The sequence below is a fragment of the Grampus griseus genome (assembly GCF_964374135.1).
Source record: "Grampus griseus genome assembly, chromosome: 3".
In the NCBI taxonomy this organism is placed as follows: Eukaryota; Metazoa; Chordata; class Mammalia; order Artiodactyla; family Delphinidae; genus Grampus; species Grampus griseus.
Window position 1 is genome coordinate 1,387,501 of NC_139019.1, and position 24,271 is coordinate 1,411,771.

The window sequence follows — 24,271 nt, forward strand, 5'->3', positions numbered from 1 at the left end:
TTCAACCACTGACCCAACACTGAATGTTATGGGATACTCATCATGAAGATGTTTGATACTAGAAAACGACCGCAGAGAGGTTAGGATTCTTAGCAATTATAAGCAAACTAGAGGTAAGAAGTACTTTTGAAGATTTTAAATGGATTTAAAATCTGACAGTTTTTTACCCAAGATGCTGCTCTTTCTGGCCACTCACCAACATTTAGTGACAAATGAGAGACTGTCCCTTGGGCTGGATAACTGACCTCAGGTGCTCAGCTCTGGGTCTCCATTATGGGGGGCCGGCACCACTGGGAGAGGGGGTCCACATGCACCCTGCACCCCTAATTGCTTCGACTATATTCCCGCAGGTCTGTGTCTTTTCCAGCAATTTTCACAAATGCATCCCTTTTTTTTTTTTAACATCTTTATTGGAGTATAATTGCTTTACAATGGTGTGTTAGTTTCTGCTTTATAACAAAGTGAATCAGTTATACATATATATATGTTCCCATATCTCTTCCCTCTTGCGTCTCCCTCCCTCCCACCCTCCCTATCCCACGCCTCTAGGTGGTAACAAACCACCTAGCGTCCCTTTTAAAAGCAGCATCTTCAAGATTAATCTCATTCAGCGATTCATTTATTAAAAAGCCCGACATTTCCACCGTGCGCTCCTTGCGGAAGCTCCAGTGGCGCTGAAGCGCACCGCTGCTTCTTTACAGAGATACTCCATCGGGCGTCTCTGAGCTGTGCTCCTTATTTTATCTTAAATGTGGCTTAAACTCACATTTAAAATTTTTATGGCATCTCAAATTATTTTAGTTGGGCTGCATGTCATACGACACCGACATGTTTGCTCCAAATCAGCAGAGACAAGGCGATGGGTTTGCCCCTGGGCGGCACTCACACCCCTCTTCCGGCCCTAGGGGTCTGAGCGGGAGGGCGGATGCTGTGCTACTTCCTGAACTTGCTCTGAGGGCAACGGGCCTCTGAGCACGCACCAGGCAGGTGGGGGCTTCCCAGAGCCGATGGGGGCGTTATTAGCCCTTGCTGAGCCCAGTGGATCGTGCGGAGTGGCGGCGAGCTAGGACGGCCTGACCGGTGCCCCCGGAATGGGCTCCACCTGCACTTCTCCTCCGAGGCGTCTGCTTCTTAGCGGTCGAGTGTTCGTCCAGCCCCAGCTCTAAGGGGAAGCCTGGCTTACAGCAGCCCTTACCAGTCAGAGCCAGACCAAGCCGTCAGCAGGCCAGGCTGGCTCAGTCTGTGCGCCTCTTAACCCGGACCAGCCACAAGTGCACGAATAACCCCGCCCCTCCTGGTCGCTGTCTCAGCCTCACACCCACATTTGCCCACCGCATAGTACTGTGACACCCTCAGCCTGCAGGCACTACTAAACCTTAGCTCCTAGAAGGTGGAAAGAGTGAGCTTTCAAAGGAAGGTGCACATGGTGAAGAAGGAAGACCAATCTCTATCTCAGTAGAAGCAAGGGGCACAATAAAATTACTTGGGAATATTTTAAAAAATAAATGCTGGGGATGGGTAAGATCCAGACGATTGAATTATAGTTACGCAGTGCTTGCTACAAGTCAAGTGTGTATAAGAAATTGCAGACGTAGTGACAAAAACGTATGTCCTAAAGTTTACAGTCACTCTGGGAGGTGGTGGCGGGCAGTACCTTTGAGCCCATTTTACAGATGGGAAAGCTGAAGCTCACACACTAAAACAGCTCAAGTCCCCAAGGATTTAAGCCCCGGCTCTCAAGTCCCCAAGGATTTAAGCCCCGGCTCTCACGTCCCCAGGATTTAAGCCCCGGCTCTCACGTCCCCAGGATTCAAGCCCCGGCTCTCACGTCCCCAGGATTCAAGCCCCGGCTCTCACGTCCCCAGGATTCAAGCCCCGGCTCTCACGTCCCCAGGATTCAAGCCCCGGCTCTCACGTCCCCAGGATTCAAGCCCCGGCTCTCACGTCCCCAGGATTCAAGCCCCGGCTCTCACGTCCCCAGGATTCAAGCCCCGGCTCTCACGTCCCCAGGATTCAAGCCCCGGCTCTCACGTCCCCAGGATTCAAGCCCCGGCTCTCACGTCCCCAGGATTCAAGCCCCGGCTCTCACGTCCCCAGGATTCAAGCCCCGGCTCTCACGTCCCCAGGATTCAAGCCCCGGCTCTCACGTCCCCAGGATTCAAGCCCCGGCTCTCACGTCCCCAGGATTCAAGCCCCGGCTCTCACGTCCCCAGGATTCAAGCCCCGGCTCTCACGTCCCCAGGATTCAAGCCCCGGCTCTCACGTCCCCAGGATTCAAGCCCCGGCTCTCACGTCCCCAGGATTCAAGCCCCGGCTCTCACGTCCCCAGGATTCAAGCCCCGGCTCTCACGTCCCCAGGATTCAAGCCCCGGCTCTCACGTCCCCAGGATTCAAGCCCCGGCTCTCACGTCCCCAGGATTCAAGCCCCGGCTCTCACGTCCCCAGGATTCAAGCCCCGGCTCTCACGTCCCCAGGATTCAAGCCCCGGCTCTCACGTCCCCAGGATTCAAGCCCCGGCTCTCACGTCCCCAGGATTCAAGCCCCGGCTCTCACGTCCCCAGGATTCAAGCCCCGGCTCTCACGTCCCCAGGATTTAAGCCCCGGCTCTCACGTCCCCAGGATTTAAGCCCCGGCTCTCACGTCCCCAGGATTTAAGCCCCGGCTCTCTTAACTCCAAAGCCAACCCTCTTCCTGGCGAAAGGACTTCTGATGGGTCTGGAAGGACCTCCCCGGAGACCTTAGGGCGGAGCCTGCAAACCCATCACCCGACAGACGGCGCCTCAGGGCCGCTGTGCGTCGTCCACATGGGCTGGGGCTCCAGGGACTGGGTTTGGCTTGTTCGGGCAGGGCTCCTCTCCAGGTGCCTGGCCACTGCTCTGCATACAGCGAGCCTCCCTTCCTTCCTCCAGCCTGGTCCCAACAGCACTGGAATTGTGACTCTTACCTCAGTCTATCTGGACACGCAGAAGCCACTGGTGAAGGGGGAAGGTGACCTAGAAAACTCAGGGGAGCAGAGGTGGCTGCAAAAGGAAAAAGGAGTGACAAGAGAAGGGGAGTCTTACATACCAGTTAAGACGCCTCGAGAAAAGAGGTAAGTTAGATCATTTGCACGCTAGTTTGTCACTGAAAAAGCAGTCCACGCAAAGGCGAAAAGTCAAACAGCACAGACGTGGGTACCATGGAGAGGAAGCTGCTGCCTTACCGACCCCCTCCCCGTACCCCAAGATCTTGCTGCTGTAAGAGCAGGATCCCGGCCCCGCAGGCTGCGTCGCTCACTGGAAGGGCCCAGGTCCTGCGAGGTACAGCTTGAGGCCGAGTTTCCTCTAGGGAAGCAGGAGCTGCCCCTCGGTGCCTGGGCAGGGCCAGCTTCTTCAGCTTATTCTGTCTTCGAGTGCGAGGGGAGTGTGTGAATCACCAGGCAGCTGAGGCCGAGGGATGGGCGGGAACAGAGCACTGATGTGCTGGTTTGCCACCTTCCCGGCCATCAAACCCTGCTGCCTGAAGCTTTGGGGTTTAGTGTTGGCGGGATGATGGAGGGCCTCTGTCCCCGGGGCGTGTGCTACACCTTCTGATCCGAATTGCCATAAGATGTGGCCCATCCACAGCTCACCGGAACCACTGTGGATCGCTTGGGGCCAGGACCCGGGTCTCTTTAACTGCTCGGCCCTAATCACCGGTACAGCTCCTGGCTTACAGTCAGCACGCAATTAAAACTTGTTGAGTAGATAAAGGTCTTAATGAATATGCACATTTTAACATTTAGCATAGAATGGACAAAAATAAATTATTGGGGTGCAGAAGCTGGGACTTTAAAATTCCACCAACGTATTTCTGTGCTTACGTTAATAGCTCTGCCGTATTCAAATGATCAGTTCAATGTCAAGATGTAAGTTTTTAAAAAGCTGGTTTGCTAACTCTAGGCTGGAAACAGTTTTGTATTTTAAACATCTCTGCAGTGTGAGACACGAAGGACACGCTTTCTTGGTTCCAACACTTTAACTGTAATATGTCAGTTTCAAGCAGGAAATCCGATCTGAGTTTGCATCCCCTTCTGTCTCTCTGAGAGTCGATAATTCACCATTTTAGGGCACTGGGCCCATTAACACTGAACAGCTGGAGGATACACTCTTCATGGATCAGATAAGCAGGTCATGAGATATTTTATTACACAACGATGGACCAATTTAGCCATCTTTTCACCAACAATGGACTTATATTGAATGTGAAATGGCAAGAAATTTGCTTCCTTGGGGAGCTATCATGAGAAATACAAAGTGAAAACTTATCACTAAAATGGCTTATCTACATGGATTTATATTGAATTCAACCCAAATTTAAGCCAGACCTCTGATCAACAAAAGTTTAACAGAATGGTGATTGGTTTTCCTTTGTTTCTCTAAATCATGTGCAATACTTTGTTTCATATTTATGTCATGATTTTAGCTTTTTCTGAATGTTTCTTATTGAAATACGGTAACTATATTGGTAACTTATATAAGCATTATTTATCATAGTTCTGAATTAATTTTAGGGACATGGCTGAGACAATTTAAAATCCACCTATGAAGATTTTAAATTGTTTTCTAACTTCTAAAAATATAACAGTTATTGGCTAGATACATAAGCAAGACGTGAAGGGAGCTGGTTTGTGCATTTACATAAAATCAACTGCAGTTGTGACTAACAAAAACTGAACAAAAAGCAGATGTGTAGTTGAATCAGGGTGTTTGGGAGGCTGTGGGATTTCCCTTTCCAGCATTACTTCACACTGAATATTCAGAGAAATCCCTCTCACACAGACTCTCTAAAAATGTGGGGTGAAGTTAAAGTCTAGCTGAGAAGGCATCTGACGGCAGCAGTGACGAGAAAGCACGATGCTGCCCAGGGCGTCCATGTCCGTCCTGCGGTGTCTACAGGGGAAATGCTCCCATTACAGCGCATAGTGACCACTCCCCACAGAACGCACCATAAGTAACCTACAAGGATGTATATGGCTGTCCTGCTTCTACAGGTGAAAGCCCTCCTGGAGCTGGTGTTTTCCTGACTGTGTCTGCTGATGCCTGATGGTTTAGAACCTGGATGGGAAAGGGTCCGATGTGGGGCAGGAGATGAGGTCAGGGTCAGGGGACAGATATATCAGAGGCTCCTGCAAAGTCAGGACTTCTGAGGAATGGCATCCTCAAGGGCAGATGGGGGGAAATGTACGTTCTAGAACACACCGCCTGTCTCTAAATGTTGACTCTAGGAGAGAAGATCAAAAGAAAAAGTCCTATTCGTTCTGCTGCTCAAGCAGAAGCAAGCACAGGTCTTTTCTGGAGAAATACAATTTACTTTTATTTTTTTTGTGGTTGCCATTATTTTCACTACCTCTTCCCCCTCCTTTTTCTAATTGAAGTATTGTTGATTTACAATGTTGTGTTAATTACTGCTGTACAGCAGTGTGACTCAATTATACATATGCATATTCTTTTTCATATTCTTTTCCATTACGGTATATCACAGGATATTGAATATAGCTCCCTGTGTTATACAGTAGGACCTTGTTGTTTATTTCCATCCTATATATAAAAGCTTACATCTGCTAACTCCAAACTCCTACTCTATCCCTCCCCCAACCCCCACTTCCCCTTGGCAACCACAAGTCTGTTCTCTATGTCTGTGAGTCTGTTTCTGTTTCATAGATAGCTGCATTTGTGTCATATTTTAAATTCTACATATAAGTGATATCATATGATATTTGTCTTTCCCTGTCTGACTTACTTCACTTAGTATGATCATCTCTAGTTGTATCCATGTTGCTGCAGATGGCATTATTTCATTCTTTTTTATGGCTGAGTAGTATTCCATTGTGTATATGTACCACATCTTCTATATCCATTCATCTGTAGATGGACATTTAGATTGTTTCCATGTCTTGGCTATTGTGAATAGTGCTACGATGAACATAGGGGTGCATGTATATTTTTGAATTATAGATTTTTCTGGATATATGCCCAGGAGTGAGATTGCTGCATCATATGGTAGCTCCATTTTTAGCTTTTTAAGGAATCTCCATACTGTTTTCCATAGTGGCTGCACCAACTTACATTCCCACCAACAGTGTAGGAGGGGTTCCTTTTGGACAAGTACACTTTAAACAAGAACAATGCCTTCAAAAGTTTCCCACAGATGAAATTCTATGAGACATGAACTCAGAATAAAAATTTAATAAACAAAGGAGATGAGCTGCCACAACCAAGAGTAAATGGAAACCACATGCTACAAAATCAGAACCACACATGGTTCAGATATCAGAATCATAAGAAACAGAATATGAAATAAATATATGTAATACATTCAAAGAAACAAAAGAAGAAATTCATAGCATGAAGTAACAGAGACTATCAAAACTGGCATGTTGAATTGACAAAGAACCAATAGAATTTCTAGAAATGAGAAACACAATAATCAAAACAAAATCCATGGTTCTGTCACATAGAAGTTCAATGGAGCTTAAGTTATTATATATAAAATTGGGAGACAGAATTTAGGAAATGACTCAGAATGTGCCAGAAAGTTAAAAAGAGATGGAAACTATGCCAGAGTTCAAAGCACACAGCACAAAGAGGAAGGATGGATGAAGAGGCAAATTCAAAGACTCAAAGACATATACTAAGAATTTTCCAGAATTGATAGACAACAGATCTCAAATTCAGGAGGTCTAGTGAATCCCAAGCAAGATAAATAAAATGAAATTATCTCCCAGATAAAATCATGAGACTGAAGAACACCAATGACAAGGACAAGATTTCTCCTGTTGAGACAGAAATGAAGATTTACTACAAAGGGGAGAACCTCAGACAGCAGTAGGCTGAGAAGTTCTCCAGGCTTATACAGATCTGGGAATAGCTTGTATTCCAACCAGCCAGGGTAGGAAGCCCTGCAATGACTGAGGCACCAGGTAGAGACCACAGGGGTGGGGGGCTGGGGCATCACTTCAGTAGTGGGGCTAAATGAGCCCCAGGCTGCATGCCACTGTGACTTTCCCCCTCAAAGCTTCAAAGGATCCTCAAAAGATTGAGCTAATTCCAAAAACTTAAATGTAAACAAGAAAAACAATAATCTTTAGAGGAATATAACAAAATTTAGCATCCAAAAATGCAACATCCAATAAAAACACATCAGGCATGTGTAGAAGTGGACAGTATGACCCAGGACCAGGAGAAGAATTAGTTTAATCGACAGCTATTCAATAGCTGCTTCTCTTTAGGAGCCATGGAGGCCAGAAGAGGATGGACCAACATCTTTAAAGTGTTGGAAGAAAATAACTGTTCAATCCTAAATATCATATGAAGTGAAAATATTCAAGAATGGAGGCAAAATAAAGACATTTTCAGATATAACTAAAATACCTCATCAGCAGCAGACCCTCTGCACTAGAGAAAGTGTTAAAGATAGTTCTTTAGGATGAAGAATGACACCAGAAGAAAACCAGAATATCAGAAAAAATAAAGAGTACCAGGAAAGGTGAATATGTGAATAAATTCAAAATACTCTTTTTCCTTTTGCTTTTCTTCCTCTTGATTTTGTATAAGCCAAAAAGATGCTTAAAAAAACTATAACATTGTATCATGTGTTTATAAAGTATGTAGTTGTATTTTAGAATGTTATAACATAAGGGGCAGGGAAGAAATGTACACCTTAAAGTTTCAAAATTTTGATATTTTACAAGAAAAGTAGACCCATTAAACGTTAAGAATGTATATTGTAATCCCTAGAACAACCATGAAAATAAATTCAATTTTATAAAATTTGTAGTAGTGTAACATATGGCAACAGTTGCCCAAAGAACAGGAATGAAGGAGAGAGATAGATGATAGGTAGATGGATGGATAGATGCATACATTATAGATAGATACCTATAGCTAAATAGATGAGAGATAGAGGTATATAGATAGATGAGAGATAGATGTGAGATAAAGAGAGATAAATAGATAGATAATATCAATATATAGATAGATACATTATAGATAGATGAAGCCATTGAGTCAATAGAAGACATAAGAATAAATTGTAATAATATTAAATTAGTCAAAAATAAGGCAGGAAATGAAGAAAGAAAGATCAAATAGAAAATATGGAAAGCAATTTGAATAGAGTAGAAACAATTGTCTGATGAGTTCCCATTTTTTTCAAAATTCACGTAATCAATAATGATTTATTTATTTATTTTTTTGCGGTACGCGGGCGTCTCACTGTTGTGGCCTCTCCCGTGGTGGACCACAGGTTCCGGACGTGCAGGCTCAGCGGCCATGGCTCACGGGCCCAGCTGCTCCGCAGCATATGGGATCTTCCCAGACCAGGGCACGAACCCGTGTCCCCTGCATCGGCAGGCGGATTCTCAACCACTGTGCTACCAGGGAAACCCCAATAATGATTTTTAATGACCAAATAAAATATTCAGAAAAAGGAAAAAAAAAAGAAAATACGGAAAGCAATTTGAAAAATGGTAGATGTAAACCTAACTGTATCAATAATTACATTAATTGGAAATAGTCTAAATATTGATTAAAAGGCAGATATTGTTAAATTGGAAAAGAAAGCAAGACCTAACTGTATCAGTGCACAAGAAACTCACTTTAAATATAGAAAAAAACACATATACATTAAAAGTAAAGTGTGGATAAATACATATCATGCAGATATAAATCAAAAGAATGTTGAAGTGGCAGGGTTAGTATCAGAAGTGAATTTCAGAATAAGAAATATCATAAAGGATAAAGAGGCAAATTTACCAACAATAAAGGAGTTGTCTCATGAGGAGACCAAAACAATCCAAAATGTGTATGGATCCAATGACAGAGTATCAAAATACATGGAGCAAAAACTGATAGAAATAAAAAGAAAAATGGAACAATTGACAATTATAATAAAATAATCTCAACAATCCTTTCTCAGAAATTGGTATAAAAAGATGATAGAAAATTGGTAAAAATATAAAAGGTTTGAACAACACTTTCAAGCAACCTGACTTTTTTAAAAATAATACTTAATTACCAACAGTAAAACGTACTTCAATTTTGAAGGAACACAGACAGTTCACAAGATAGACCATATTCTGTGCCTTAAACTCATCTCCATAAATTCAAAAGGACTGAAGTAATAAAAAGTATGTCTTTGGACATTAATGAAATTTACCTAGAAATCAATGACAAAAAGCTGTCTGAAATTTCCTCAAATTTTTGGAAGTTAAACAACTCACTTCTAAATAATTTATACATCTCACCCTCACCCCAACATAAGAAATTAGCAAATATGTTGAACTGAATGAAAATGAACACACAACATATCAAAAATGCAGCTAAAGCAGGGCATAGAGGTAAATTTATAGCATTAAATGTTCATATTAGAACAAAAGAAAGGACTCATGTTGATAATATAAGCTTTTTATAAAAACTAGGAAATGAAGAAAAACTTAAGCCTAAAATAAGCTGAAATAAAGGAATAGATATTTGAAAGAATAGAATCAATGAAAATCAATGAAATAAAAAAAAACAAATTGTTTGGAAAGATCAATACAAGCAATAATCCTATAGCTATGGAATGACATGTCATAGTATATATGTAAGTATGAGTCTAGCTCTCTTTTCTTCTGTTATGCCTTTAATTTCTCCTCCATCCATTTTCTCTGTTGTCTTTCTGGAACTTGTATATGAACCATGTTTCTTAACTCATTTCTTCGTTATTTTTTCTCGGTGATCAGGGTGGGTTATTTGACCTTTCCTCAGGTCTCTAACAGTTTTGAGCTCTTCTTTATATTTTATTTCAGCAATCCCATATTTAATATTCACCAGTTCTTAACAACATCTTCTTAAAGACCTGTCAGTCTACTTCTATGAATGCAGTCTCTTATTATACCTTTCTGGGATTCTAATAAGAAATGTATATATTTTTACTTTTCTTCTATTCTTTAGATAACTTGCATTCTCTAGTATCAGTGGAAGAGTATTCAGCATCATTCTTTCCACCTGGGATTGCTATGGCATTTGTAGTCATCCAAGTGCTCTTTCCTGTTCCTCTCCTGGCCTTGGACTCTCCCTGAGACCCTGAGTCCTTCTAGGAAGACTGCTTAGTATCCATGGAGACAGTTCTGTGCCCAAACTGTGGGCAATGCTATTGCCACCATCTTGTAGAGGCCATATTAACTGATGACGTGGATTCCTGTCCCAGGGGGCCCTCCCCTCCTCCTTCAGCCTAGGCCTCCCCCCACCCCTGCCACACACACAGTAGTTAGACTTCTCAGGATTCTGGCTGGGGGGAATTTTCACCCTTAACCACATCCTTGCTGTCCCATTCTTTCCTGGTCTGGGACATCCCCATCAGGCTTCATCTGCCACAAAAAACCTAGGTCTGCAATGGTGCCCCATCCACTCTGCACAATTATGGTTGTGGCTTAGTGTTTGCAAATTCCCGGCCATGTCAGGATGTTCAGTGTGTGTGTGAGGCTTGCGAGCTCAGTCTATCATTTTAAATCACAAATTTGTAAAATTGGCTGATGATTGGTCGCCAAGACCGTTGAAGAGATCTACCCACTGTTGGAATGCGGGTGATTCACTGAAAGTGCCTGCAGGACCCCTTTACCAGCCACACTGTGAGGAAGTATCAGCACAATTTCCTTTGCTTAAACATCTTTGTTCAGCATACTCCCATCAATAGCAAATGGATAAGCCCTCCTGGGGACCCTGCAGCTGACCTCAGAGCACAATCAGAGCACCTGACCGGACCACCCCAGGTGCTCCCCCTGGCGACCCATCACCCTTGGGGAGCTTTGAGGGCCTGTGCTCGATACTCTGAGAGTCAGGGCAGGTCCACTCTTGACGCTTCTCTCTGTTGCTGGCTTCTGACGCCCCAGATCCCAGCTCTCCTGTGCTGGCACATCCTTGTGGCTGTGTTCTGCCCAGCTGCTCCAGAACCCGGCACTGAGTGGCTCTTCCAGGACCTCTTGGATGGAGATGTCTCTCTAGGAGGCCACACGGTCCATGACAAGCACGTCATAGGCACTCGGTTCACGTCTGGGGACGGAATCAGTGGGCTGTGGGTGCAGGTAAGGGTAAAATCTGGATATTTGGGCCATTTCCAAGATCAATGGAGTCAGTTTCCTGCTGCAGGGGTTTATGGGAGCCATTTAGACTGTGCAAATGATCAAGTTATATGTCCTATCAATTGCTCCAAATAAAGACAACCTAACGCAGCCTGCCCCAAGGAACAAACAGGAGAGGTGGGATGCAACATCTTATACCTGCTTTAGATACAAAAATCAATAAGGTAAGTCAGAGTCTAAGGAGAAATATTTCATTTGTCAAGTTTACTTATTTGTACTTGTATTCAAATTTGAATGAAACTCTGTGGATTTCTGGCAGAAGCCAAGAATTGTCCTTAAATTAAAAAAAAAATCCAATTCATAAGTTAGCCAATTCATTAAGAGTTTTCAAAGTTTCAAGTGTAAATAGTTTTTAATGACTACAAGTTCATCACTTTGGTGGAAATACATTGATTAGAGAAGTTGAATATATAGTATAAATATCATGTAATCACTGGTTTCAATTGGTTCCAAGAAGAAATAAGAAAAAATATTGCCCCTGTAGTGACAAAAAATTCCAGTCTTGGGGTGACTCAAGCATCATGCTGTAACCTAGGCAGACCCTTGCCAGGAGGAAGCGTGGAGGTGAGCCAATGCTGGGAGGCAGAGACTTTCCTAAGTGATTCTCTGGGGACCACTGTCACCTAGACGTCTGACCCTAGGGATGCTCGTGGAAAGTGCAGTTTCATCCCCCTCCAGTTGAGCCGTGTGGACAGTGCAGCATGGTGCCCGTGAATCTCCCTGGGGGTGCCATCCTGAGTGCACTCCGAGCAGACAGGCTTGGTCTCCGTGAGAGAAGACCCCAAGTCCGTCACAGTCCCAGCGAAGCCCAGCAGACTGCGTCCCTGAGAGCTCTCAGTGTCCTAGCCTGGGCGGCTCCACGGCAGGATGCCTGACGTGGCGGGGCTCTGCCTGTCTCTGCGTGTCTCTGTGTCTGACGCGGCGCTCAGGAAAACACAAGGCTTTGCTCTCCCTGTTGGAGCCAAAACAGCAACAAGACAGACTGAATAATAGAGAAAGTCCCAGCCAGTGACGGGGAGATGAGTGTCCCCAACTCTCCCTGGAGGTGGGTTCCAGGAGGATGGGGCCCTCGGGCTGTGATCTAGTTCCATCCTTGGCGGAGGGAACTGTCAAATCTACGCCCCTTGGGTCATTGGCTGCAGCAATGCTAACATGACACCAGGAAGAGAAGCCACTAAGTGACGGTGCCCGGAAACGGAGGGCCTGGGGTGCCTGGTGTGAGTGGGAAGGAGGTCGGGGGCTCCCGCCTTGGCGCCGGCCTCCTCTGGGGTTCTCTGTGGACGACCTTGCCCTTGACAGCTAGGCTGGTTGCCCATCCATCTCGTGCTTGAGTGTGATGTGAGGAAAAGGTGGGCAGCGCTGTGCATGTGGGCGAGTACTGCTGGGCAGACGCTCAGCCCATCATGGACGAGAGAGGGAGGAGGACGGAGGACAGAACCACAGGACCTGGACGGGGAGAGGTCAGCCTTTATAAAGAGCAGATGGGCACGTGAGGCCACGCACGCATAGGGAACGAGCGGGCAGTGTGACACTCGAGGACTTGGAGCTGGGGCCTCGTCAGCCCAAGCCTGTCCCATCTGACCCCTCATCTTCCAGAGTGGACGGTCTCACAGCTAAACGCACAGCCACAGGCGGCCAGGCTGTGCAGGGAGAGATGTGCAGGACCAGCTTCCGGGCTCTGATTCTGGGAGGATTGTCCTGTGTGTTTGGACCCCAGGAGACCTGGGCTGCTGCTGGGGACCCTTCCACAGGGGAGGGGGACAGCCTCTGGGAGAGAAGAATGTTCTGGAAACACAGCAGGGCTGCGTGGGGACCCAAGGCTCCCGCCTCCTGCATCTGCCTCCCCCTCCTTCTCTCCATGCCGAGAGCACCAGTAATGCAGCATCGCCTCACAGAGAAACGCCCACCTACTGATTTATCTACTTGTCCCAAATAATTTTGTTTCAAAAGTCAGGCAACGGTGAGGGCTGACGGGTGCCGAGGGCCAGAAGCAGCCCCCTGCGGGCGGAGGCGGAGGCCGGTGGCATAGATCTGGCTCCGGTAATGAAGTCTAATAACAGCTCTGTCGCTGCCCGCCCGCCCATTGGCCTGGGCGCCCTCCAAATTAGCCACAAAGAAGCCAGCCTGTCAATATTAATTCCACCGCAGAGATTACTTGTTCTGGGAGAACAAAGGTGCTCTGGCTTGGGCAGAACAACTTAACTCCTGTCTCATAAAATTTAAGCTGCTATTGATCGCCTGCTCCTATTGTGGGGAGGATTAAACACGCACACACGCGCACACACGCGCACACGCACCCGGGACGTGGCACCGGCCCTGCTGCCCCCATCACTCACGCGGCGCAGCCCCTCCTCCCCGCCTGCCCGGCATCATTCAGCAACATGGAGCAAATTAAATCAATGAATTCATCCTAGCAGATGGCCACTTTAACACTCGGTTAGCCTTTAGATAATTGAGCGTTGACTCCGGAATCATAAAATGGATGGCTCGTTTGTACATTTTACTGAAATAGATCGCGGAGGTTAAATAAATGAAATCCCATTTGTCAGGCGATAATAAATGGTCTCCCTTTCTGCAAACAGCTCTGCTTGGCCTAATAAACACAGAGACATTACAGGGCCCCTCCCCTGATGGGGTTACAGCTTAATGAAATGGTCTTCTCTCTGCTTGTTTGTGCCCCCTCCTGCACTGTGTGATAAGTAGCAAACCAACGAAGCTTGTAATTACAATCTTACAGAAACCCGGCCAATCTGTGTATAAATCTCACCCTCCAATTACAAGATGTAATAATTTTGCAGTCAAGCTGGTAATGAGGTCTAATACTCATGCCTGCGATAATCCCCCCCGGATGCTGACTCTATCAGATGTTAGCTTTGTAATTATACTGGCAGAAAATCATTATTTCATGTTCAGCAGAAAAATGAGGTTGGTGGGAAGTTAATTTTCTCTATGCTCTGTGAAGCGGAGACAAAATTTTAATGATTTAATCATTACGGTTATCCCTCTTACAATTGACCTGCGTTACTTGTGGAGAAACATTGGCACATTTAAAAGTCCCTGTTACTCGATAAAGCTTGCCAGGTATGCAGCTTTTAATGTCAGAATGACTGTATACAATTAAACTATTACCCAGCCGATGGAGAAGATTCCTTTTATTTTTAGTTTTCATTATTTGCGTGTGCATGAGTCATGGAAATAGCCATGCCTTGCCCATACTGTAATAAATGGCTGATTAAAAACAATTGAATTGTGCTCTCCTGATGATATCAGCCCCAGAAAATATCATCGTAAAAGAGCAATGCCAGCAGATGACTTTTGTGTGTGGGCCTGAGAAGTTATGCCCCCTGTGTTTCCCGTAAGAAATAAGGACAAAAAAGTTGGGGAGCTGCCAACAGGCCATTTTGTGAATGTGATTTCTCAAATGTAAGATTTAATATTTATAAATTTGGCACACACACCCACACTGCACACTCAACACGTTCCAGCCAGTTACAGGCTAGAGAAAGACAAGGATATTAACATCGCAGTCTCTAGGGAGTGGGGTTTAGTGACAGACTCTGGGAACATAAAGCGAACGTTCCTCCCAGTGCTATGCTTTGTGGTAAAGCTAGCTTTGTCCTGAAACTCCAAAAATGTCACAGGGATGTTTCTGCCGGCCTGGTCGACTGCTGGCGGCAGCTTAAGTCCTCTATCCGTGTCCACACCAACTTGCTCCACGGTGATGAAGGTTATTGGTGACAATCCCACACACACGTGAACTGGCTCTCCCAGCAAATAGAGTAAGCGTGTTTGGGGAACACACATCATGTTTCTGATTCTAGACTTACCTTTTTTCCTGTCTACGCTTTTCTGCCAAAATTAAATCTTCTAAATCAGACTTGGACCACCCACTTGCCGAGGACTGTAGCTTCCCCGGGACGGACACTCAGGGCTGCAGGAGCATCGCCACCTTCAAGTCTGGATCTGAAGGGCGTGCGTGTAGCTACACCAAGGGGGAGCCTCTGAGGAAGAAAGCCAAGGTCATGTTTTGGGAGGAAAAGTCCTCATTGGCAAATTAGCTTTTTGCTAAACCTCATCCATATGGAGATATTGGCTGATAAAATTCTGCACACGTTACAACGATAGTTTCCACGCTTATCAGGATGAACTATACAAAGCCAGATGTGAGCGTATCAGTAACTCGCAGAACTTGGCTTCTCTCCTCACAAAAATCCAGGCATCAAGATCATTGAAGAATCTGCCTATTCAGGGTGAAAGTCAAAGGGATGGTTCTACAGGGACTTTTATGTCCGTCACTGGTATTGGGACCGCTAAGTATCTTACGAAACATACGAGGGCGTCAGTCCCAAGATGGAGTTCACGTCCATGAATAAATCAAGCCGTGTGGTGTCATCATGACGATGCTGGTCTCTCGCTCCAGTTCCTGCCCCCATTAGCTTTCCCCGGGGAACAAGGAGGCCCCAAGTCTGCCCGAGTCTTCCAAGCTTCCTCCCCAGACTCCAGCTGCCTGCGGAGCATTGAGCTTCTGCCTGTCCGGAATTCTGGGGGTCTGGTCTCCTGCCATGCGGCTGGAGCTCCACTTTAGCTAGGCCTAAACCTGCAATTGTGGAGGTGCTCTAGGGACGGCGTGGGAGTGTGGGGCTGTGCAAGTGGTGAGGGTGATGGACTCCATCCCAGCTGAGCGCAGAAAAGGCTGTCCTCCTTTCTCCACCAATCAGGCGCCAGATCTACAGGCACATCCCACAGACAGCATCATCTCCTTTACTACTAAAATGTCCATCTATCTTTTGATTCTGTACGCAGGGGGCATGATGACAGGACAAACTGCATTAGCTTCATCAAAGTTTTTCTTAATATAAGAAAGCCTAGATTTTCCTAAATATTGGAAAAAATAAAGACATGATTATCATCTATCTTGTCCCTAATATCTTGGCAGTCTTTAACGTTCTCTCAAGGCATCTTCTGGTGTGCGAGCTGATGGAGGAGTGATGAGGGCTCAGGGCCGTGTCCAGGTTCTTCTGGTTGGTGGACGGCAGGACGCAAGGATCCCTGAGTCCCCACCTCACAGCTTTTGGTTGGTCAACTTGCAACAGTAAAAGCTTGCAGGTGGTTAGAGCTCTGGGCCACAGTGACCTGGGAGAGTGACACTCCCCCCAAGGCCAGGTTTCAGGACTTTAGCTGCAAACTGGATTTTCCTGGGGGGAATTCTCTGTCTTGTAGTTGAATGAGGGTGGTTTTTAAGAATACAGATTTTGGAGTAAGAAAGACAAGGGTTTTTCTCTTCCACGTGCTGGTCTATGCCTCAAGGAAAGTTACTTGGACTCTTTGAGACGCAGCACACTTGTCTCAAAAGTAGAGAGTTAACGACTGCTTCCTGTAACTGTTGGAAGAAGACATTGGTAACTTAGTAAAGTAGTTACCAGAGGACTTGGCACCTGGAGCATATGATCAGTGAGGATGCGGGCTTGAAAAGACAGACCAGGGCTGCATGCTCTTCCCGAAATCCCACTTCACTGCGATGCTTGGACACACACACACACACACACACACACACACACACACACTCCAGAACACCTGCAAAAGCAATGCATTTCTTCTTGAAGAGAAATAGAACATTGCTGAAATGCTCTGTTAGTGCTAGAGGCCAAAATTCTACCCTATGATATATGAAGCATAGCTCTGAGCCTTCTCTGCTTCTGGTCCCAGGTTCCCCCCTGCCCCCTTCTGGAAACTTCCCCTGACTTGTTCTCCAACAGGGGCAATTCCACACGACCTCATGCAGAACAGCCTTCTGCCTTCTCCCACATCAAGTTCCACCCACCAATACGAGAAGGAAAATGAGACAATCTGCACACACCCCTCCCGGCAGGAGAGGGGAGAGGGAACTCCAAGCGCTTTTCATAGTTCCCTGCCTGATGCTGTGAATATCACGATAAATACAAATGTGTTTGCAGAATACTGATAACCAGGCCAATTTCTGATAAACTTTTCCCATAATTTCCTGGGAGAAAATGCTGTGGCGTATCAACACCAAATTACACATCTTCATCTCTACGGGTCCGTTTGCTTTCTTGTTTGTTTTCCATCCAAGTGGACAAGCCCAGGACAGAGGACCCAGCTCCACGCCCAGGGGGACTCGGAATTCCCAGTCGTACACAGAGGACTTTCCTGAATTCCAGACCAAAAGATAAAATCTTATCATATGCAGTGGCAAATATGTTTTAAATGATCAAAAAATCTCATTAGATAAGAGGCTCATCCCCTTTAAAATATGGTAATTCTTTATTTTGTTTGTAAAATCTTTCATTTTTGGCTACTTAGAAATAAGAAGATTCCCCAGGGACTCACGAATACTTAAAGTTCCGTATCCAAATTGTACTTCCGATTCCTGATACACGCCACAATACGTGTTATCAAATATTGGCGGTATAGTCATGCGTGAAACACACAATCTAAGGAACACAAGCTATCAGTTTGTACAGCTCTGGACACAATTTTGCCGGTTAAGGGATTAGCAATGAGATTTAAAGGGGACATTTGTTTATGATAAATATTTCAAGTACCTGTCCTAAAATGTGGCCAAGCCTGTCTGCACTTTAATGACAGATTTCCATGTTTTATCCGCTTCCCCATCCCAAGTTGTTTTCATACATTTTCTTGCCCTGAAATTCCTGAAGTCCGTATGGAGGAACTTTTTTGGGATACTGGAGTTGGAGTGAGGGGGTTGAAGAGGATGAGGTCTCCCCCAGCCCCAAGCTCGTTATTGGGGAAGTGAGAACGGTCCAGACACCTCACAGCAAGTCTACAAGACGGGCCAAGACTGGGCCACGACTGGGCCACAGCGGGTCACATCAGCACTTGGTCAGGCCTTGCAGTATTCGTCCTCATCATTCTGACAGGAGTCGTTCTTTTCTCCTTTCAGCGCCCCTGACTTGATTTTATGTCACAGGTTTATTTAACCTTTCTAAGATTTACTTCCAGATAAAGCAGTTTCTTTTATACTTAGATAAGTATTTACTGCTATTCCTTTGGAGTCGTGTTTCTGGCAGATTGCTTTATTCCCCAGAGGAGAGCATTTGCAATTTGGATTAGAGGAAGATTTTTGTCATATTTGAAGTCCTTTTAATCATAATAAAACATGTTGAGGTGGTGTTGAACATGTTTATAAAAAATGCATGTATTTGCATTGGTGAGAAGCCTTCCAGAAAACGCCAAGGATTTCCAGGCATGTTTCAGAGGCTCCAGATAAAACATGATCATTTTGCTGTTTTCAGAAGCCACTGAGTTGCCTTAACTCATCTGTATCAAGAAATACAGGTAAAATAAAAGATTGTGTCGTGTGCTGCCAGAGTTTCCTTTCATTATACTGACTTACTTTAAATGTTGTTAAGTGCTTATAGAATGACAGTCTATTGAGGGAACAATAGATATCATTTCTCCTCCTTCTAGGAAAAGCAATTCTAAACTTTTCCAGGATAATGAATAAAACCACATCCTTTTTTTTTTTTTTCTGTGGTACGCGGGCCTCTCACTGCCGTGGCCTCCCCCGTTGCGGAGCACAGGTTCCGGATGCGCAGGCTCAGCGGCCATGGCTCACGGGCCCAGCCACTCCGTGGCATGTGGGATCTTCCCGGACCGGGGCACGAACCCGTGTCCCCTGCATCGGCAGGTGGACTCTCAACCACTGCGCCACCAGGGAAGCCCAACACATCCTACTTTTAAATACCACCACAATGAAAGAGATTCAGTAAAAACCGTGGGATAATAAATTTGCTAGTGACAAATTCTTCCAGTTTTCCTTCTTCTGAGAATGTCTTTATTCCCCTTCATTCCTGAAGGATAGTTTCACTGCCTAGAGACGTCACAGTTCACAACTGTTCTTTAAACACCGGAAACTTAGTGCTGTGTCACTTCCCTCTGGCCATACGTGGTGCACTGTGGGAAATCTGCCGTCATTCACGTTGGCATTCCTGGAGGTAAGTGTTATTTTTCTTTGATTGCTCTCAAGATTCTTCCTTTGATTTTTGTTTTCAGAAGTTTAATTATATTTGTGTGCTTTTGTTTTATCCTGTTTGGAGTTTGCTTATCTTGTTGTGTGTGTAGGTCTGTGTCTTTCACCAAATTTAGGGCATTCCCAGCCACGATTTTTTCCAACACTGTTTTAGCCTCTCTCTTCCTCCCCTCCCTCGGAGGCCCCAGTGAAATGGATGTTGGACCCTCTGTCATTATCCCACAGGTCCATGAGGCTCTCCTCATTTTCTCCCCAGTTTACTTTCTTTCTGTTGTTCAGGTTGGGTAAGTTCTATTGATCTTTCCTCAAGTTCACTGATTATTCCCTCTGTCAGCTCCACCCTCCTACGGAGCCCATCCAGGCAGTGTCTCATTGACTGAATCTTTCAGGTCTATGATTTCCGTTTGGCTATTTTTACAACTCCTATTTCTTTGTTGTGATTTTCTCTCACTTGTTTCCAGGCAATTTGTAATTGATCGTTGGAGAATTTTTGCAACAACTGCTTTAGAACCCTTGGTGGGTAATTCCAACGTCTGATTCATTTCAGTTTTATCATCAGCTGGTTGCCTTTTCTCATTCCGGGCGTGATTGTTTTGTTTCCTGGTATCACAGTGATTTTCTCCTGGGCCCTGGACGTCCTGTCAGCTCTGTTAGGAGGTACTGTTTAATATTCTGTTAGAACACGCACGCACCCCATTCAGGGGTGGCACGTCGTTCCTGGCTCCCCTTTGTGGGCTGTGGCTCCAGTGACGGTTTAATAGTCAGGACTTTGTGGTGCCATTTGGTTGGCTTGGTGTAGCTGGAACTTCTGTGCTCCCAGTGGCCCCTGCTGGCATTACCTGAGAGGGTGGCATAGGCTCCGGCCAGAGCCCGCAGCATCTCTTGTTGGCCAAGAGGACCCTCAGGCCCAGGAGAGTGAAGAGACTTCCCCAGCTGGACACTCCTTGTGGGGGGTTTCTGCAAATGTCTCTGGCTGCCCCAGGGTCTCTGAGCAGGGGAGGGGGCTCCAGCCCCAGCTCAAGGTGGAGGAAAGTGAGGACAGATGAGTCTGTAGGATGGGAAGTGAAAGAAAGCTGTACCCATAGGAGGAAACAATTGCTGGGTGGGAACCTGAGCATACAAGCTGGAGGAGGGCAGGGTGGGCGGCTGGGATGTTTCCCATGATGATGGGACGTCGCATGGGAGGGTGATAGGACGGCAGGTGCCAGGAAGGCAGAAAGACATGCCGACTGTGCGCTATCCTCTATGTCCTCTGTTAGTGCTTATTAACTGAAAAAACATTTGTGTAGGCAGGTAACATTTTAATGTAGCTGCATTTTTTCTTTAATATAGATTTCAAAAGAAACTGAAATCAAATTAAATCACATTGTTATGGTATTTTCCTCACTTTTTTTTTTAAATAGTGATCTTGGGGTCTTCTTATTTATTTTTTTTTTAATTTTTTTTTTATTTTTGGCTCTGTTGGGTCTTCGTTTCTATGAGAGGGCTTTCTCTAGTTGTGTCAAGCGGGGGCCACTCTTCATCACGGCACGCGGGCCTCTCACTATTGCGGCCTCTCTTGTTGTGGAGCACAGCCTCCAGACACACAGGCTCAGTAGTTGTGGCTCATGGGCCCAGTTGCTCCGCGGCATGTGGGATCTTCCCAGACCAGGGCTCGAACCCGTGTCCCCTGCATTAGCAGGCAGATTCTCAACCACTGTGCCACCAGGGAAGCCCTTCCTCACTTTTTAAATTAGCAAAATACCCACAGGGACGGAGGGCATATCTGACAGGGTAACTTTATTCGTCTCTGGGCAGAAAATAGGTGAAAAGCCTAAAGGGCCATCCTCTGTCAATGCCTCATCTTTACCAGTGGGGCCATGCCTGAGGTGGCGACCGTCCCCATCTGCCTGTGGTTATGGAGGGGGCACAGGAGTAGGGTCCTGTCCTGGTCTCCCTCCTGTTCATAAGGGAGAAGCAGAGGGACAGTGCAGGTCCCAGAAGTGAGTCCTGTTCTCCAGCAGTGAGAACTGAGGGCCCTTGGTTTTGTGCAAGAGACACTAGAGAGGACTTCCCTGGTGGCACAGTGGTTGGGAATCCGCCTGCCAGTGCAGGGGACACGGGTTCGAGCCCTGGTCTGGGAGGATCCCACATGCCGCAGATCAACGAAGCCCGTGCACCACAGCTACTGAGCCCGCGCGCCTAGAGCCTGTGCTCCGCAACAAGAGAAGCCACCGCAGTGAGAAGCCCGCGCACCGCAACGGAAAGTAGCCCCCGCTCGCTGCAACTAAAGAAAGCCCGAGCACAGCAACGAAGACCAAACACAGCCAAAAAGAGAAAAACAAATACCGTAGGCAGCCAAAAATAAAATAAAAAAATAAATAAATTTATAAAAAAAAAGAGAGAGACACTGGAGATGGAAGGAGAAGGAGCCGTGGGTGTGGGGACCCTACGTTGTGCTTCGAGTTGGGCTTTGCCTGGTTTTCAAGATCAGTTCTGCATTAAAAAAGTAATATTTTAGAACAGTTTCAGATTTTACAGAAAAACTTAACAGAAAGCACAGAGTGTTCTCATATTCCTTCATCCCCCAATCCCAACTTTTCTCTGTTTTGAAATCTTGCTTTAGTGTGGTACAGTTGTCATAGTTATGAACCAATATTGATACGTTAGCGTTCACCCTGGCTGTTGTATATTCTATGGGTTTTGGCAAATGCATAATGTCATATTTTTGCCCTGAAAATCCCGTTCTCCACCTATGCATCCCTCCCTCCCCCCAGACCGTGGCAACCACTGATCTTTTTACTGTATCCAGAGCTTTGCCTTTTCCAGAATATCATACAGGATGTGGTCTTTTCCTACTGGCTTCTTTCATTTAGTAATATGCATTTAAGTTTCCTCCATGTGCTTTCGTGGCTTGAAAGCTCATTTCTTTTTAGCTGAATAATATTCCATTCTCTGGGTGCTCCATAGTTTATCCGTTCACCTCCTGAAGGGCACACAGCCTGCCTAGCCAACTTCTTCAGAGGAAAGGCATTAAGGTTAAGATAAATTGTGTATTTTGAGGGGCAAAGATGTTGGTGCCCTGGGACTTCTACTTCTATGAACCTAAGTTTTCCAAGGTGCAAGTGAGCTACGCAAGAAAATCAGAAACTTAAAGGAGCAAATATTTATGAACTGCTTTTAGCTCTGCTGATAACAGGTACTTACTAGAGTTGCTGGTTAGGTCAACAGAAGGTCAAATAAATACTAAATATTTTCCATTTTTAACAGATGCATGGTTTGGCTACTTCACAGCCATAATAAAAGTAAATTTAACATAAAATTTTCAACATTTGCCATGTGAAGCGAACACAAAGACATGATGACATTGAACAGGGATTTGCCTGAAGGCGTCCCTGTGTTTCCAGGCCTGCAGCTGGTCATGCAGTGACCTCTGTTATGACCGGCCAAGGAGTGTGGGGGGAGAATGGGGTCTAAGACCCAGAAACATGGACGATCAGAAGAGATGTACATTTTGCAAGGCACTACTTTGTGCTTTTCTTCTGTAGTACTTTTTAAAATGTAAAACTTACCTTGTTTTTACAACGAAGACTGCATTATCTTGAAATACACAGGATGAAACAATGATTTCACTTATTAGTACAAACAATGATAACACTGCTCCTTTCTTCCATGTATAATTACACAGGGGTAGCAGGCTCAGTCGCTTCGGACGCAAAGCATGTCATCTGTTTTAGAGGTAGGATTTCTTTCCAGGAACATTGTTATTTAAAAAAAAAAACCCAAAAATCTAACAATTAGAACATAATCGGATCTAATGAATTCCCCCATTTTCATCATGACTGTAGATGTTGCTTTCCTTGCATGCCTAAATAAAAGAAATGAAAGTTTGCTGTACATGAGACCAGGGCCACTCTGCAAAAGAGGACGTGGGCATGACACTTAGGAACATCAAAGCCCGGACTCCATCACCCACACTTCCATGTTGTCCATCAAAGAGGTTGTGTCTGGCGCTGATGCCACATGAAATGCATTGATGGAAACTTCAGTCACACTTGGAAACTTTGGCAGATGGTGTCTCTTCTCGTTTAATTTTTTTCCAATTTTTTCCCCTGAAACTCCAGCTCCAGGCCCTGGAACCCCCAGCTCGATACCTTTTTTGTTAATAGATCTAATCAACGGCGTGTTGAACAAGAGAGGCTCTTTATGTGTGCTCTGTTAGGACAAGAGGAGCATCGCTGTAGATCACCAGAATAAACAACTTGGACCGATTCAATTACAAGGCTCGGCCCCGGCTTTTATCTGGCTGTGACATCATTTCAATCAAAATGTAAAATAATACAATCCAATAGTTGCAAGAGGAAGAGATAGGACACAGGCGGCTGCACTTAGTCATTTAATAAAAGAGGAGAGGAAGGTGGGCAGCCCTCCCCTGACAGCCAGCAAGGGCTCCCAGCTCCAAAACTCCATTACCTGCTGTAATAGTATTCAAGGACCTGAATGTAGGAAATTGTCTATTACTTTTTATTAGTGGAAGCTGTTATGTAGGATACAGCCTACTGCACTGTTTTCTCTCTCTCTCTCTCTTTTTTTTTTTTTTTTTTGCTTTGTTCGTTTAATTAACCAAAGCATGAAATCTCCCTATTGGCAGCTTTCTCCTGGAAGCTTCTATTGCTTTTCGCCCTCCAAATGGGGATTTTATTCATTTCCTTTGTCTCCTTTGATTTTTTTTTTTTAACAGTGATGTTTTTCAAGTCCCGCACATCATCGTGAGAAGAAAACTAGAATTCCAGGGCAAATATAGTGTCTCTAAACTGCTTGGGCTGTGAAAACCAGCAGCAGGAACGTTTCCTTCTCACGGCATTTATGTATGAAAGTTTCCCTCTCGATTCTGAGACTTTTACAGTCCCCAGGGAAGGGGGCGGTGAGCGTCACCTGCTTTGTGTCAGGATGATAAAAGCGATAATAACCAGTTCTACCCATCGTGCCTGAAAGCCGAGAGAGAAAAGAGGGAGAGTTTTAGAAGAAGGAGACCAAGCGTGTCAGGAGGCCATTTCCCTGGGTCCCGGCCTGTGTGGACACTGTGACCCTGAATATCCTCATCAGATAATCAATGAGTTCATTGTTTTTCCTTGAACTGT